The sequence below is a fragment of the Pantherophis guttatus genome, chromosome 1 (assembly GCF_059756535.1).
Source record: "Pantherophis guttatus breed Tessera chromosome 1, ASM5975653v1, whole genome shotgun sequence".
Classification (NCBI taxonomy): domain Eukaryota; kingdom Metazoa; phylum Chordata; class Lepidosauria; order Squamata; family Colubridae; genus Pantherophis; species Pantherophis guttatus.
The window spans coordinates 42343780-42359316 of NC_142063.1; positions in this window are offsets into that span (position 1 = coordinate 42343780).

The window sequence follows — 15537 nt, forward strand, 5'->3', positions numbered from 1 at the left end:
TTTTCTAATTGCCCAGAAAGATAGGTTTGCATGATTTAAAAGTACTCAAATGGCTTTCTTCATTCACTGAGGAAGTACTTTTAAATTATACATCTGTAAACTAAAATTTGATGGTACTTAATAAATACTAACTAAGAAAGTGATGTACTGGTCTTACGTTATTGGATGGTCAAAATGTCTATTTCCTGATGAATGTTTTGATGTAATTCTCAGGGAATGATTGCAAACAGAAAACAACAAGGATGGACCAACTGTGTGACTTAGTGTAACTATATGTTATTATCAGCATGTTGTGGGATAAAGCTACATCAGCCTTAATAACAGTCAAAGAATGATCAGAATCCAAAATAATGTCCAGAAAAAGAGTAAATGAGTAAATGAGCAAAACTGGCAACCTGATCTATATTTGCTCACCCATGGAACCATCTCACAGTTTCATTAAAAGGCTGTTTCAATAAGTGACCAGAACCTGATAGAACTTACATTCAGTCATTTTGTTTATATAGGTTTTGCTCAATATGGCTTTTAAAGTATGATAAAATATGGAACTGAATTGGTATATGCCATAATGACATTTATGATAGTTTCATTTTTTTCTCAAATCAAATATTGTTTATCAGTGGTGGAGTGCTAAAATCTCAAGCATGCAAGGTCATATCAGGTGCCTATACTGAAGAAGCAAGTGCATTCTATAGGAAAAGTCAGCATAACTTTATTAATTCTCACATTCTGGACATTAACATATTTTCTTGTAAATTGAACTCAGTGTTTGAAGAAATGTTAATCCATTCTATTTTATTATGGAGTATACTTAATGACATTTTGAAATTTGAAGTTGTGGCCTTTTATACATTTTAGCATAATTGACATGGTTCTTTAGATCTTCAATTCATCTTCATTTCTTCTATTTGTTGTTAGTACATCTACCCATGTAGTGACGAAGAAAAATGTTGCTTTGTACAAATTTTACATCACAATTTTTTTCTGGATGTTTTTAAAATTGTCACACATGCCTAACCTTTTTAATGTACTTCTTTCACTGCATGATGTAAAGACACAACACTGATATGTACAGTAGTTTTAAACAAACATTTAAAATGTTATGTTTCTTTTTTGCCAAGTTTGCAAAAATCATAGCCATAAACTTGCCAGGCGCTGCAAGATCCTCCTGATACTAGAATTCTTATGTAGGATGCTAACCCATTGTTACTTTCCTGTTAAGATATGTATGTTTTTATGATTTTAGACGGCATTCCTACATCACTTTTTAATACTATATAAAACAATTCGGGGGAATGGAGGGAAGAGGAGGAAAAAAAACCCTGACAAATCATAAAGTAGATTAAACAATAATAAGTAAATGAAGCAAAGTCCGGGAGAACATGGTATTCATAAATGGTATTCATGTAAATTTTCACAAGGTCTCTGACTGTTCACTGTGGAAAATAAGTATGTACTAAGTATGCCTTTAGATAGTAGATTTTGTAAAATTATATAGAGTGCAGGAGAACATTAGTGTGATGATATGTAAATGGTCACAGTCATGCACAAGAGTTGAATAAGAATTAATTGTTAAAACCCAATTTTTAAAAAAGTATGCCTTTAGCTTTATCCAATACATAATTTCTTAGTTCTTATAAGAAGAGTATATTTTTAGGGGATTGAAAGGACACAATGACAACAATATATTTAGCAATATTTTAATGATTAGGGCTGTATATATAGCAATAGCACTTAGATTTATATACTGCTTCACAGTGCTTTACAGCCCTCTCTAAGCAGTTTACAGCCTATTGCCTCCAATAATCTGGGTCCTCATTTTACTGACCTTGGAAGAATGGAAGGCTGAGTCAACCTTGAGCCATTCAGGATTGAAATAGCAGCTGGCTGAATTAGCTACAATACTACATTCTAACCACTGCACCACCATGGCTCTTTGTTCATCTCATGGTATAAATTCAGTGATTTGAATGCTAACAGATCCATCTTAAAGATGCATGATTTAGCTACACCCTCCTTAAATTATTGCAGCATGGTCTGCATAGTTGCTTTTGAAGATGGTTGAAAGATGATTGAATAAGAATGCCGCAGTAAAGCTGTGGTCTGTAAGCAAATACAAGATACATATGCTGTTAGATTATCCTGTTGGACACTGAATGGCCAAAGTTATTGACCTGACTACCTTCTGCTATCAGGGGCCTAATATGAACTGTGTGGTGCTTTTTACCCATCAACATACAGTGGTTTTTGTTTTCTTTCTCTGAGAAAAAAAAGCCTTTGTTTTTCTACCTTATTCTCAGGGTGTTTTACAATTTCTTTTAATATGGTTTTATTGTTATTTCTATTTTGTTACACACCACTCATCCTCCCTGATGGTCTCCATTTCTTCATCATAAAAAAATCATTACAGCTGGAATTCTATTGAAGTGTCTTTTCACAACTGAAATGTGAAAAGCTATGGAGGATACAGAGCACTGGGAAGATGATTTGACCATGGAAGGTAAGACTCACACAGATAATTTAGTTACCTCCTAAAAGGTAAACAAAAGAAACCCACTTCCTACTCAAAATAATTTCACTGGCATTTTCTTTTCCTTTGAGGGAAAAAGGTAATTTCCTTTCTATCAGTCTGAAGGAAAATTGAAAAACAAATGCAAAAGAAACTTTAAAGCACAGCATTAATTTAATGGAAAATGGAATGCTCTGTTAGTGTGGCTGAGCCCAGGTTCTCAAACTAGTCAAATCCCCCACTTTCTGCTCTTCATGTAAATTACATTGAGTTGCATACTTATTCTTTTCATTTGATTTGGCTGCTCTTGATTAGAGTCTTTTGCTAAATGACTAAACAGCTTACATTTTTTGCCATTTAGTGCTCTTTTCATTTCTGCAAAATCGTTGTGGCTGGCTTCTCTTTGTTTGGCTTTTGGCTTGTTGTATATGTGATATCTTCTTTCAGTGAGTTTTGCATCCCACGATATGTAGAGTTTGAGGAATAATTTTTACTATCTCATGGCTTCAAACAGTCTGTCTATGGACCAATCTGTATCTTTTAAAAATCTATTTTATAGTTTTGAATTTCTTACTACTGTTACAGCCTAATTTTTTTTTTATTGGAGACTCAGCAAGATCCCTCATGAAGTAGAGATGTGTGAGGAATTCTTCAAAACTTGCATTGCTTTTTTTATGGAACTTTTATATCTTATAAATATCTCATCTTTTTGGCTTGCAATAATATGAAAACTTGAGCAATTCCGTCCCATAACCATAAACATACAGCTGCCTATCACTTTTTAAAAAATACTTCAGCTATCCAGAAGTTTCTTATCTTCTTAATTATTTTGCACTGCATTTTTGGTTCCACATACTACTTTGTCAGAAAAGAAGCAGTACTTCTTTATGTTTAAAACAGAAACAATCATTATATTAAGTAAATATCTTAAAAAATAAATGCATAGGCCGTGTATTAATCCTACATTAAAAATCCACTATTGTAATAGTGAATTTGCTTTCTATGTAAGAATTCTTTCTACATAGGGAGGAAGAATGAAGAGCCATTAAGAAATGGTTAAGAAGTATTAAGAAAGCCCAAACTTTAGGAGGAAAGGGAGAATTTATAAAGATATAAAAGATATAAAAAGATATAACCAAAAACAGCCAAATGAGAACCAGAATTACATTTTTGCATCAAAGGCAAAAAAAAGTATATTCAGAAGAGAGAACCAAGGACAATAGAGATGTTTGAGATTTGAATTCAGTAGGAAGTCTTGAGACAGGATTTGCTGTTGAACGTTAAGTCCAGTGCTGAAAGATTATTGAATAATGAAATAAAAAAAAGTGCATATTACATTTGCCTGGATATGGTTCTGGATGCAGAATATGGTTTAGCCCGGCTATCAGTGAATACATTCATTATATTTGAAGAAAAAGTAGATTTATAATAAACAAACAAACAAACAAACAAACAAACAAACAAACAAACAAACAGCCTCATTTCTGTCTAAACTGCATCTGGAAGAGAGAAAAGCATGAGGGGGGGGGATTCTTTATCTTTATTACATAGAAATTGAACAAAAAAATAGCCAGATATGAAATAGGAATAAGGACAGTGAGTGAAGACCATCCCCTCATCTACCCTTAACATTTTCCTTAGTAGTCATAAACTCAGGTGCTATTATGCAATCGCCAACAACCAATATTTATTTATTTCCTGCCTTTATTATTTTTACAAATAACTCATGGCAATGAACATATTCAACACACACTCCTATTTTTCTCACAATAACAACTCTGTGAGGTAGGTTGATGAGAGAGTGAGTGGTCTAATTCAAGCCACCCATTTGGCTTTCATGCCAAAGACGGAATTTGAACTTGTGGCCTTCTGCTTTCTAGTCTGGTGCCTTAACCACTAGACCAAATGGGTCTATTAAATTTGTATATGCTAATTTACATTTATGGATACAAGTAGCAATTATGGGGAAAATTACCATTCATGTGTCTATTTACTCTGTTGTCCAAGAACTCACTGTCGACTGACATCCTCAAATGCTTGTACAAAATATAAATAACAATCAGACAATAAAACTTCATAATAACAGATGGATTTTCTTCATTATTTGCTTCTCTCTCCTTTTATTTGTCTGTAATATGATTCAGAAGAATTAAGATTTTCTCCTCATACTGGTATCTATTCCATCATATACTTGAGATTTATAAATAATTTTCAGTGTTTGGTGGACTTTATTTTTAGTAACTTCTAAAAAGCTTCTAATGTTCGTGGTTTTTCAACCAGCCACAATGAGTAGGGCTTTAAGATCATCATGAAGAGTAGAAAGAATGATGTTTTGTTGATGATGATACGCTGTTAACATTTCTTTTATAATTATAGAAACAGGGCAAGTACATTTTTTTGTTCTGTTTTTGTTTTTTAATGAGTTGGTAAGAAGAGATGTGTGGTAAACTTAATCCAATTTAGTGCCTGCTATGATCAATTATTAAGTTTACTTGTTTGAGCTGTCCATATTGTGCTAACATGGTAAGATTTTTCTAGATAATTGAAAAAGAAGTTTAGTATGATTATAATTTTCTGTAGGACATTTATTGAAAGTTTGGCAGGATATTCATACTGCTATATAAAGATCTTCCTCTATCATTCTCTGTTCTGAAGCCCACACATCTGCTGTTTCCTGAAATCTATTTTTCCTTTCTATTTCTTTCTTCCTTCTGTGGAGCAGCTATTATTTCCTTATTTCCATCTTCTAATACTTCCTCCTTTTTCCTGGAACCTTGCTCCTTTATTAACCTGGATACCGCCTTCTTCCTTCCAACTATCGTTTTCAGTGCTTTCACGGTAATACGTGTGAGATGGAATTGAAATGAAAGTGGAAAAGGACAAAATCAAAGAGGATAAATATCCAAAGCAACCTGGATCTGTTTCCTGCATTATAATTCTAGGAGCTATGAATAAAGTCAATTAAAACATTTGATTTAATTAATTTGTTTAATTTGATTTTGGTGCTGCCTGACTCTAGAATTATTGTAAAGGCTTCACCTATGATAGGCAGACAGTTACCTAGAAGGTTTCTTATACCTAACATTGGTTCAGCAGACAGAAATGAAGCAGTGAGAGAAATTGATAATGAAGATGCAACCATAAAGAGAAAACTTTAACTGCTGTAACTATTCCAAACGTCTTTGGAATAATCCCAAAGGTCTTATTCCAAACATTGATTGGAATTTATTGGAATGGCCACACCTTTAGACAGAGTGAGGTGGCTTATCTCAGATAACCCAATCCTGGTTCTGTGGAATGTTGACACAGAATTAAATTGTGAACACAAGCACTACAGGACAGAGCTGTTAAAATTTAATTATAAAAGTCTAATCCTACACTCTACATGAAGACATTATAGGCTAGTTTATCAGAGCAACATCTGGTCCTCCAGGACATCCAATTCTACCTTTTAGAGGGAATGTGATCCCCTTCAATGAACTATATTGCTGTATTTTCACTAAGAGCTGAGGTAGAGGGAGACAATCTTATCAAATTCTGGGCACATGCAAAACCTGCTATTACTGAACAAGATGAAGCTTTCAATCCTCTTGGATTGAAATAGCGCTGTTTCATTTTTCAAAGATATTTGGCTTGGTTATCCACTGATGCAAAGTTTCTGTGCAACTCCACTGTCTATGAAAAAAAAAAACACCAACCACTGCCTAACCTGACTTCTATAAATATCATTCAGCAGGGTTGAGGTCTAGTCTTCAAAGGAACAATTTCTCTGAAATATTCAGCTGCTATAATTGTATTATTATTATTATGGTTTTCTAATCATTGGCCTGGAGGGGGTATTCTTCTGGTTCCAAAAGACTACTTTGCATCTTGAGTTAGGTGAGGAGGTAAGAGAGGATGAAATTTTCTGCTCAGCTTCAAGCAGCAAGTATCTTGAGATAGCATGCTTAAGGAGCCTGGTTTGAGGGAAGAAACATGATTCCCGTTCAAACTATAAAAATAAAATTATACCCTGAAGGATCAAAGAGGACATAGACTTGCGTAAATGTTTACATAATGTGCGTGAGAGAAATGTAAACATAATATATCATATTGGGAAGATTGATCAGTTGATCTATGGGATTTCTCAATCTTCAGACCAGGGAATACTACAATATTTAGATATGCACATTGGTCCATCTCAAAGTGTTCTATTACTTTAGAGATTTTTTTGCTACATTTTGGTGTTCATGCTAAAAAAAATGCTTGAAAATGATGTGGGGTATTTAAATTTTGCAATGTGTTATTCTCTTATATCTATTCCTGTGCCTCTAGACATCAGTTGCTACTTCTTTATAACACATATCTAAACAGCCCCTATTTATTTATTTATTTTTTCTTTATTATTTTTATTATATTTATATGCTGCCTATATTGCTATCAAACAAGACTGGGTGGCTTATAATATGATAAAAACAACAATATAAAACATTAAAAAGTTAAGTACTAACATAAATAAAAATTAGCTAAGATAGGAACCAGTATGGCAGCCACACGAACAGGCTGAAGAATAGTTTTTATCTGTGGGCAGTCAGACTCCTGAATTTATTTATTTATTTATTTTATTATATTTCTATACCGCCCTTCTCCTGCAGGACTCAGGGCGGTGTACAGCCAGGATAAAACATAGTATATAAAATTTAAAAACATTTTAAAAAACAATTAAATAATTTTGGCCCGAATTTAAAACAACTCAATTAAAACCGAATGAAAAATAACATCTACAACAACATAGTACGATTGACTTGTGGAACCGGTGCAACATGCAATACGTTCACACGGTACACTGAGTGTTTGTTAGTACGATTCGCTGTGCTAGGGATTTTTTTTTTGTCTTTCACTGTGAGTTATATTGTGTTGGGGGGGGGATACACAAAGGGAGGCTCAGCCAATCTCATTGTACACATGTTGTACTCTGACAATAAAGGTTTGAAGATGAAGGTATGCAACAGGTTGGAGATGGAGTCTTCTTTTTAATCCACTAAGCACCTCCAGTATGGAATGCTCCTATCGGGACCCCATAATCAGGTTTTGTAGGCCTTTTGGAAGGCAAAATGGTTTGGGGGCAGACCTCCTTGAGGAGTATGATGTTCCAGAGGGTGGGAGCCATGGCAGAAAAAGCTCTTCTCCTGGATGCTGTCAGCCAGAATTCTTTGATTGAAGTGGCCTGCAGCATTCCCCTTCTGCTGGAGTGAGTAGGGAGGGCCAATCCTATTGGATTGAGATGGTTCCTCAGATATCCCGGACTCATGCCACAAAAGCTTTAAAGGTGATAAGGAACACCTTGAATTGGGCCTGGAAGCAAATTGGCAACAAGATCAGCTCATATAAGACTCTATGTAACTTTTACAAAAATGCAATTTCTTTGCTTATTCAAACTCACAAAGAGAGTTGAGAAATGGTTCATTTTAAAATAATAACTAATCCACAGATACAAATTTCTTCATGGAAATTGTATTGCAGATTGAATGTTTGTGGGGGCAATAAGCTGACTTTGTATAAAATATACAAAAGTATGAAGGCTACTGCTTAACGCACTGTAAGCCGCCCTGAGTCTCCAGAGAAGGGCGGCGTATAAATCAAATTTATATATTTAAATTTATATATATATTGAATAAATAATTTTCCGAGTGTTTATTGGAAAAGGGATATGTTTTTCAAAACTGTGGAGAAAGAGGGTGAAATTTGAATTAAAAATTCAGATTTTCATGGACAGAAATATATGAGAAAATTATGCTATGGGATAATTACAATAACCTGTTGTAATCTCTTGGATGATCTTTAAAATTATTTTACAACATTGTCCCTATAAAAGATTAAGAATATTGAGCTTGCTTCAAATAAGCAAATCTTTTGCCTCTGCCTTTAGTTTTTGGAACACAAGATTGCCAATGCTTGCCAAATAAAATAATAAAACTTTATGAGGAAATAAGGCACAGTTGTGAAATATCAACAATGCAGAGGTGGGTCCAGATTTCCTACAAAAATTAGAATATACCTGGAGGAAATTTGGGAAAGATTTTGATTTTGATTACTACCATGGACATTTGGAGAAGTGCAAAACCATAGGGTTTCACCCAGCTGTAATCAATTATTTACAAGATACTCATTAGTACACAGTCAAAGGATGGCATGTTCTAATTTAAATGTTGTGTCTGTACGGGAGTATAAAAAGAAATGTCATCTTCTAGGCAGTGTTTGTCTAGATCAAATATGCATGTGTTAGTTTTACAGATTGATGTCAATGTTGCATTTATTTATTTGGGCCAAGTGGTAACGATATGTAGGATTTTTTTCCCTACCTCAAAGAAAACAGTGTACTTGGAAATTATTTAGGGAATATATAAGAAAATCAGATTTACTTAAGGCCGCTTCCTCCTCCCGTTTCAGATAAGGGAGAATGTGTGTGTGTGTGTGTGTGTGTGTGTGTGTGTATGTATATATATATATATATATATATATATATATATATATATATATATATATATATATATATATATATATATATATATATATCTTGGCAAATGGATGCTCTGAGGAGGCACATGGGGGCGCGTGTAATCATCTTGCCAGTTTAATTAACAGTGCTTTTGACTGATATGTGCTAATGAGGATAATGTACAATATCGAGGAAAGAACCCTGTGTGCTATATTAAAGGGACAGGTGCTGGGCGTATTGGAAAGTTCAAGTTACTAAAAGAAAATGAAGTGACAATGACTTTGAAAGATGCAGCGATGGGAACATTTACAAGGGTTTGCTTAAAAAAACCCAAATCTGTTTGTGGCTCTAATTTACATGCTTAAAAGTGGCTATTACTTATGAGATTAATTTATATACAGTATCTGTGCCATCATATGAAATCATGATGACAACAAAGCACTGATTATGCTATTAATAATGCAAACAATGTAACTTTGGAGATTCTAAAGCCCAAAACTTTTAATTCTTCTAGAAATACTGTATAATGATGACCCCAAAAGTAAATACTTTACTTGATAGTTGATACTTTTTTCTCTAAGTAATAGTCACTTTTAGGGTGATAGATATTGTATAGCTGTCCGTCTTAAAACCAAGCTCTGCTCAACTTTCAATCCAAGAATAAAAATGTTGCCTTTTTATTGGGCAGCATATACATTTAATAGTAAATAATAAAGAAAACAAAAACAATGAACCCCAAACCCCAAAAAACAGAAGCAGAAAAAAACTTGTCACATACCGTATATGAAGAAAAAGATGCTGTTTCTTTCCCAATGGCTCTGAGACCAGAGGTTCAAATAGAAGAATAGATTTCAACTGAACACTCTTAATTGCTGTGGCAATTTAATATTCAAAAGAAGATAACGAGAGACTGAGATTTCTTACCCCAGGAGATTATGAAATAAAGGCCAAAAAGCCATCTGTTAGGAGTGTACTAGTTCTGGCTTTCTCATGGTACAAGAGTTTGGATGGCTATAAGGGCAACTTAGGGATGCGGTGGCTCAGTGGCTAAGACACTGAGCTTGTCGATCGAAAGGTTGACAGTTCAGTGGTTCGAATTCCTAGTGCTGAATAATGGGGTGAGCTCCCGTTACTTGTCCCAGCTTCTGCCAACCTAGCAGTTCGAAAGCACGTAAAAAATGCAAGTAGAAAAATAGGGACCACCTTTGGTGGGAAGGTATCAGCGTTCCATGCGCCTTTGGCATTTAGTCATACCAGCCACATGACCACGGAGACGTCTTTGGACAGTGCTGGCTCTTCGGCTTTGAAACGGAGATGAGCACTGCCCCCTAGAGTCAGGAACGACTAGCACATATGTGTGAGGGGAATCTTTACCTTAAGGACAACTTCCTTCATTCCATGGCTGCATAGTGTGGAAGTTCACTTTATGTTTGACAAAACCTGCTCTGCAGTTTGAATTAAGATTAAAAAGCTGTGAGTAGAGCAAAATGGGAAAATCAGAAGGTGATTCAGTAGGGTATGGGAAAGATGACCAAGCTGAAACACAATCTCAGTTTTAAAAATAATTATTTGCTAAATCTTTCTCCAGTAAACTTACAATGATTTTTTTTTCGAGGCAAGGCAAAGAGACCTCTGAATCTCTGAATTTCCTCCAGTTCATTAGCATTTAACTTCAAGAGCAATCACTGCATAATTTTTCCTGCTCTGCATAAAGGCTTGATCTTTAGAGTTTCGAAGAGATTCCTGCAAGGTACTGAGTACCCTCCACTCTCTCAAAAATCAGTACAATAAGACCTTAGCATTTTTTTTATTAGCATTCTGTACTCCCTCCTTCCCATCCCCATCCCTCAATGTTAAGATGTTAAAAAAGTCCAGTAAATATTCACATACAGCCTGAAAAAAAAGATAAGGGTTTAGCATGACAACTTATTTATCTGAAAGATATCCTTAAAGATTGGCTGAATCCTGTCAGGACTGCTACAGCCTTACAGAAACTGTTTATTTCTATGATCTTTGCTGGAACAAAGTTTGCTGAAATATCTTATTTTAGCTGGAAGCCTCCTCTCACAGGGAAGCTAAGCATTAGTGTAGCAGCAGGTTAAATTCCTACTGAGTACCGGTATTTCAAGTTGATTTATCATATTTTTCCCATGACCTGTTTCTTTTATTTATTTATTTATGTGGTAAAAAGACAAACAAACATCTTATATCTGTTATCATTTACTGCCAAAGGTATCCAAATGCATCCTTTTGAGATTGGGATTCTTTAAAGAATTCAAATGGTAAATATTAGATAATTTTAAAGATGCTTTACCAGATTGCATAGTCTGAATGGCTTAAAATGGCATTTGCATGTCATTTGACATGTTACACTACCTGAATACAGATATGTAAAATCAAGACCAAGGAAAAAAAACAAACCCCTTTTGACCACAATTAGTGGCCCAATTTTTATTTTGATTACCTTTGGAAAACTGGTCAAGATCCCCTACCTTGCTTTGTTTGTAGAATGTGGTGGTATGAACGAAGGCTGCTGTGGGCTTTCTGGCTGGCATTTCTGACAATTTTATTTTGTTTTTTTTTAATAGAACAGTTTTCAGTCTTGGAGGGTTGATAAAATGTTCTGCAGATGAATTATGTACAGTATATTCGTGAAAAACCTGAATGGCGTACCAAAATGCATAATCCTACCTGCCTATACTGTAGCTCTAAAAGCTGGGCTTTTTTTCCAGGTATGTAATGATGGTCACATTATTTGTCTATTTAGCTGGCAAAAAGTAGCTAGAGAAGGCCAAGGGTCCTGGACTGAAAATGGTGAAGAAAAGGCCAACAGTATTTCTAGCTAGGGCAGTCTTGAATGTACAATGTTATTGCAGGTTTGGATAATCCCTCCCCCCAATTTTCTTTGTAGTTGGACTACCTATTCTATTAGCCTAAAGCTAGCATAGATATTTATAAAACAGCATGGAAATTGTAGTTAAGTATTGTTTTACAGGACCAGGGTACCTACTTGTGTTCTAATGGAATTAATGCAACTTTTTGCTATTTAATTAATAAAGCTAAGAATTTTGAGTGTTTTGAGACCTTCTACCTACTGTAGCACATGACCCATACAAATTTATTGTTGTCTTTTCAAAACATGATACTGATATCACCACTATTTTACTTTTTCTAGTCAATTACTTTTCAGCAGATAACTATAAAAATCCTTAAGTGCTTTTAAATTACCAAACTAAATAATTTTTCAGTAGAATGATACTGCTGGCACTTATGTTGTTGTGACTCACTTTGACTAGGCAAATGCTTTGATTAGATTCAGTTTAATTATGATATCAAGCTAGATTTATGCACTTATACAGACAATTTCTTGTAACCACATAAAGTTTAGAAAGTAAATATATCCAATCCCCCCTTCCCCAAGGAAAGCCAAACATTAGCTGAGCTTAATTCCAGTTCGTGTTCATCCCAGCCGCAAATCATTGTTAATAGAATCCATGATAGAATTGTCTACAAATAGTAGCCTACCAGTGGTGGGTTGCCCCCGGTTCAGACCGGTTTGCAAGAACTGGTAGTAAAACTGTCAGGAGGCTCTGCCCACCACCCTGGATGTCATCATAGGCGATCTGTGCATGCGCAGAAGGTCAGGGCGCGCGCAAGCGAAGCAAGTAAGCACGCTTGAGCAAAGCAAGCAAGTGCGCACAATCCCATTGCAAACCAATAGTAAAGGTAAATAGAACCCACCCCTGTAGCCTACTATAAAGAAAACTACAGGCTATAGGAAGAATCATTTCCTCCTTAGCTAGTGGTAAATGAATAGATTGGTTTCTCTTTTTCCAGATTGATTAAAAATGATAAAATATCAATTGGGAGAAGTTTGCAAATATTGTTAAATGTGTGTGTATATTTTGATATTCATACTCATAATAGATGTATCCAATGGTGGGATTCAGCCAGTTCGCACCACTTTGGGAGAACCGGTTGTTAACTTTCTGAGCAGTTTCGCAAACTGGTTGTTGGAAGAAATCATTAGGGCAGAGAACCGGTTGTTAAATTACTTGAATCCCATCATGGATGTATCCATTTGCAGGTAAAAAGCCAAGATGAAACTTTTTAAATAAATAAATAAATAATCCTATCTCAAAGAAATTTTCATTCATTTCCACCTCATCTATTTCCCATATCCAGTCATTCCCTTGCTCCTCCCTCCGCCCCTCCTTCCCTCCCTTCTTCCTCATATTCTAGAGAGAGATATGTTCTGTCCAGATTTAGTAATAAGTAACTGAAAGCACATAAAAATGGCTGTTCTTCCCCAGTGTTAGGCTAACAAATAATTCAAGCTGAATTTAAAATGTAGATGACTACATTCAGCTTTTGAAAATTTTATTTTTTATAGGAGAATAGAAAAGCCTGAACCTTTTAATTCCATCTCTTCCCCAGAATTTATTTCCTCCCTGGTATATAATGTCACCTAAGAATATATCATTCCTACAGTATGAGGTTTAAGTATGTTTGTAAATGAGTTGCAGAGCAGGAGGCTGGATGGGGGGGGGGAGGCTTTGACTAGTGCTGAAAACAGTCATTTTTACAAGAATGGCACAGTGTCTTAACAAGTCATTATCAGAACAATACATTTTATGGCTTTGCTTCAGATAATGTAGCATCTATCATAAAACTTTGCAGAGTTAGTATTACCCTACCAGCAATATATCATCTAGTTGTAAATAAGGACAAAAGAAATATTTTAAGATGCTATAGCAAGGAGGAGAAGAACAGTACATGCTTTGAACCACAAAACCACTTAACACACTTAAAACATATTTAAGTGGATGGTATGGCTTGATTTGTCACCTCTGCATAAAAATGGAAGTCAAATTTCATTTTCAGTGAAATTGCTTTTAATTTTATTATCAAATAATGTAAAGTAATTTATCAAGCAAGCATTTCTGCTGAGGTGAAGAAGCTTTTTGGGTTTTTTTGTACTTATGGTTAAAATGTAAGCTGTATTAGGCTCATTAGCGTTTCTTGTTTGCAATCAAGAAGAGAGGGATGTATAACAACATCTCTCTCCATCCCCCACCTAAAATTGCTATACACTAAGGAAGAAATTCATTTTGGTACTGTAAAAGCTTAAACTGAATGGCTTTGGGATCAAAAGTAGCATGTCTCAATAACACTCACCAAGCAAAATCATGGGAAGGAAATATAGGTCTCATGTCCCACTGTGGGATTAACCATAGGGTTTTGGCCTTGATGAGACAAAGAATATGGGATTAATTATTTATTTTGAAAACATTCATGGCTGCCTATTTTATGCATGAGAATCCTAGGTGCCTCCCAATTACATTACATAAACCTAAAATGAATGTAACCCTCAAAACCACACTAAACATGATATCCCACCACAGTGCCTAATATGCCACCAACTCTACATTTATATTGGCTGGGCTCACTTTTGTTCTAAGCCGGGATGAAGAGCGAGGGTGAAAAGCCAGATCTTCACTGCCTTCTAGAAGGCTAATAGGTGGGGGCCTCTGAATCTCAGGAGGGAGGTTGTTCCAAAGAGTAGCCATGAAAGTAGCAACATTTAAGGAAGGGACCTGGAATCTATCTACCCTATCTGACCAGATCTGATGGGTAGATATGTAGAGAGAGCGACAATCTCACAAATTACCTGGCTTCATGACGTTTAGGAGTGTAAACATGACAATTACTGTGTTTCCCTGAAAATAAGACCCGGTCTTATTTTCCTTTGGGCCCCAAAATAAGCACTAGGGCTTATTTTTAGGGAAACATGATTTCAGGGTGCCCGGCTTGGTGCCCTGCCCCTGGTACACACACAAGAGCCAACAAGCGTGCGGGGACCGATGGTATCGAGCAGCAGCTGCAGCCCGCTGGTCCCTTTGTCAGCACACTCTGATGTTGCATAGAGCGGAAGGCACAGAGCAGAAGGTAGGTGATCCTGATGCACTGTGCAGGCTGCAGGCAAGCCAAGAGAGGCAAACATGAGCCTCCCATGGTCACCCGCCACTCTGGCCCACCACTGCTCAGCTTTCCTGCAGTCTGCATGGTGCATCCGAATCACCTGCCTCCCCCCTGTGCCTCTGCCTCTGTCTGCTGCTTGCACAGGTACTCAACTCACCTTTGCTGAGTGGGCTGCAGCTGCTGCCAGACACCGTTGACCCGTGGGGCTTATTTTCAGGGTAAGTCATATTTTCAGAGAAACATGGTGGCATCTTGAATTGCACCTGGATAAAATAGAATTTTGGCCTGATCTTATTAGCATATCCTTACCCTTCTTAAGTTAATTAACAGAATAAATAAAATAAAGCAGAATATTGAGAAAAGCTCAGAGGTTTAACTGCACCTGCAGGGAGAAAGGCTAGTACCATACGCTTCTCTTCCAGGGCTAGCAAAAAGGCTTGTTGTGTTCAGAGAAGTTTTCAGGGCATCTTTCTGTTGGGTCATCTTTCTGATGCATGTGTAAGATAGGAGAATCATTGAACAATCAATGGAATAGCAATCAACCAGTGGAATAGTTTGCCTTCAGAAG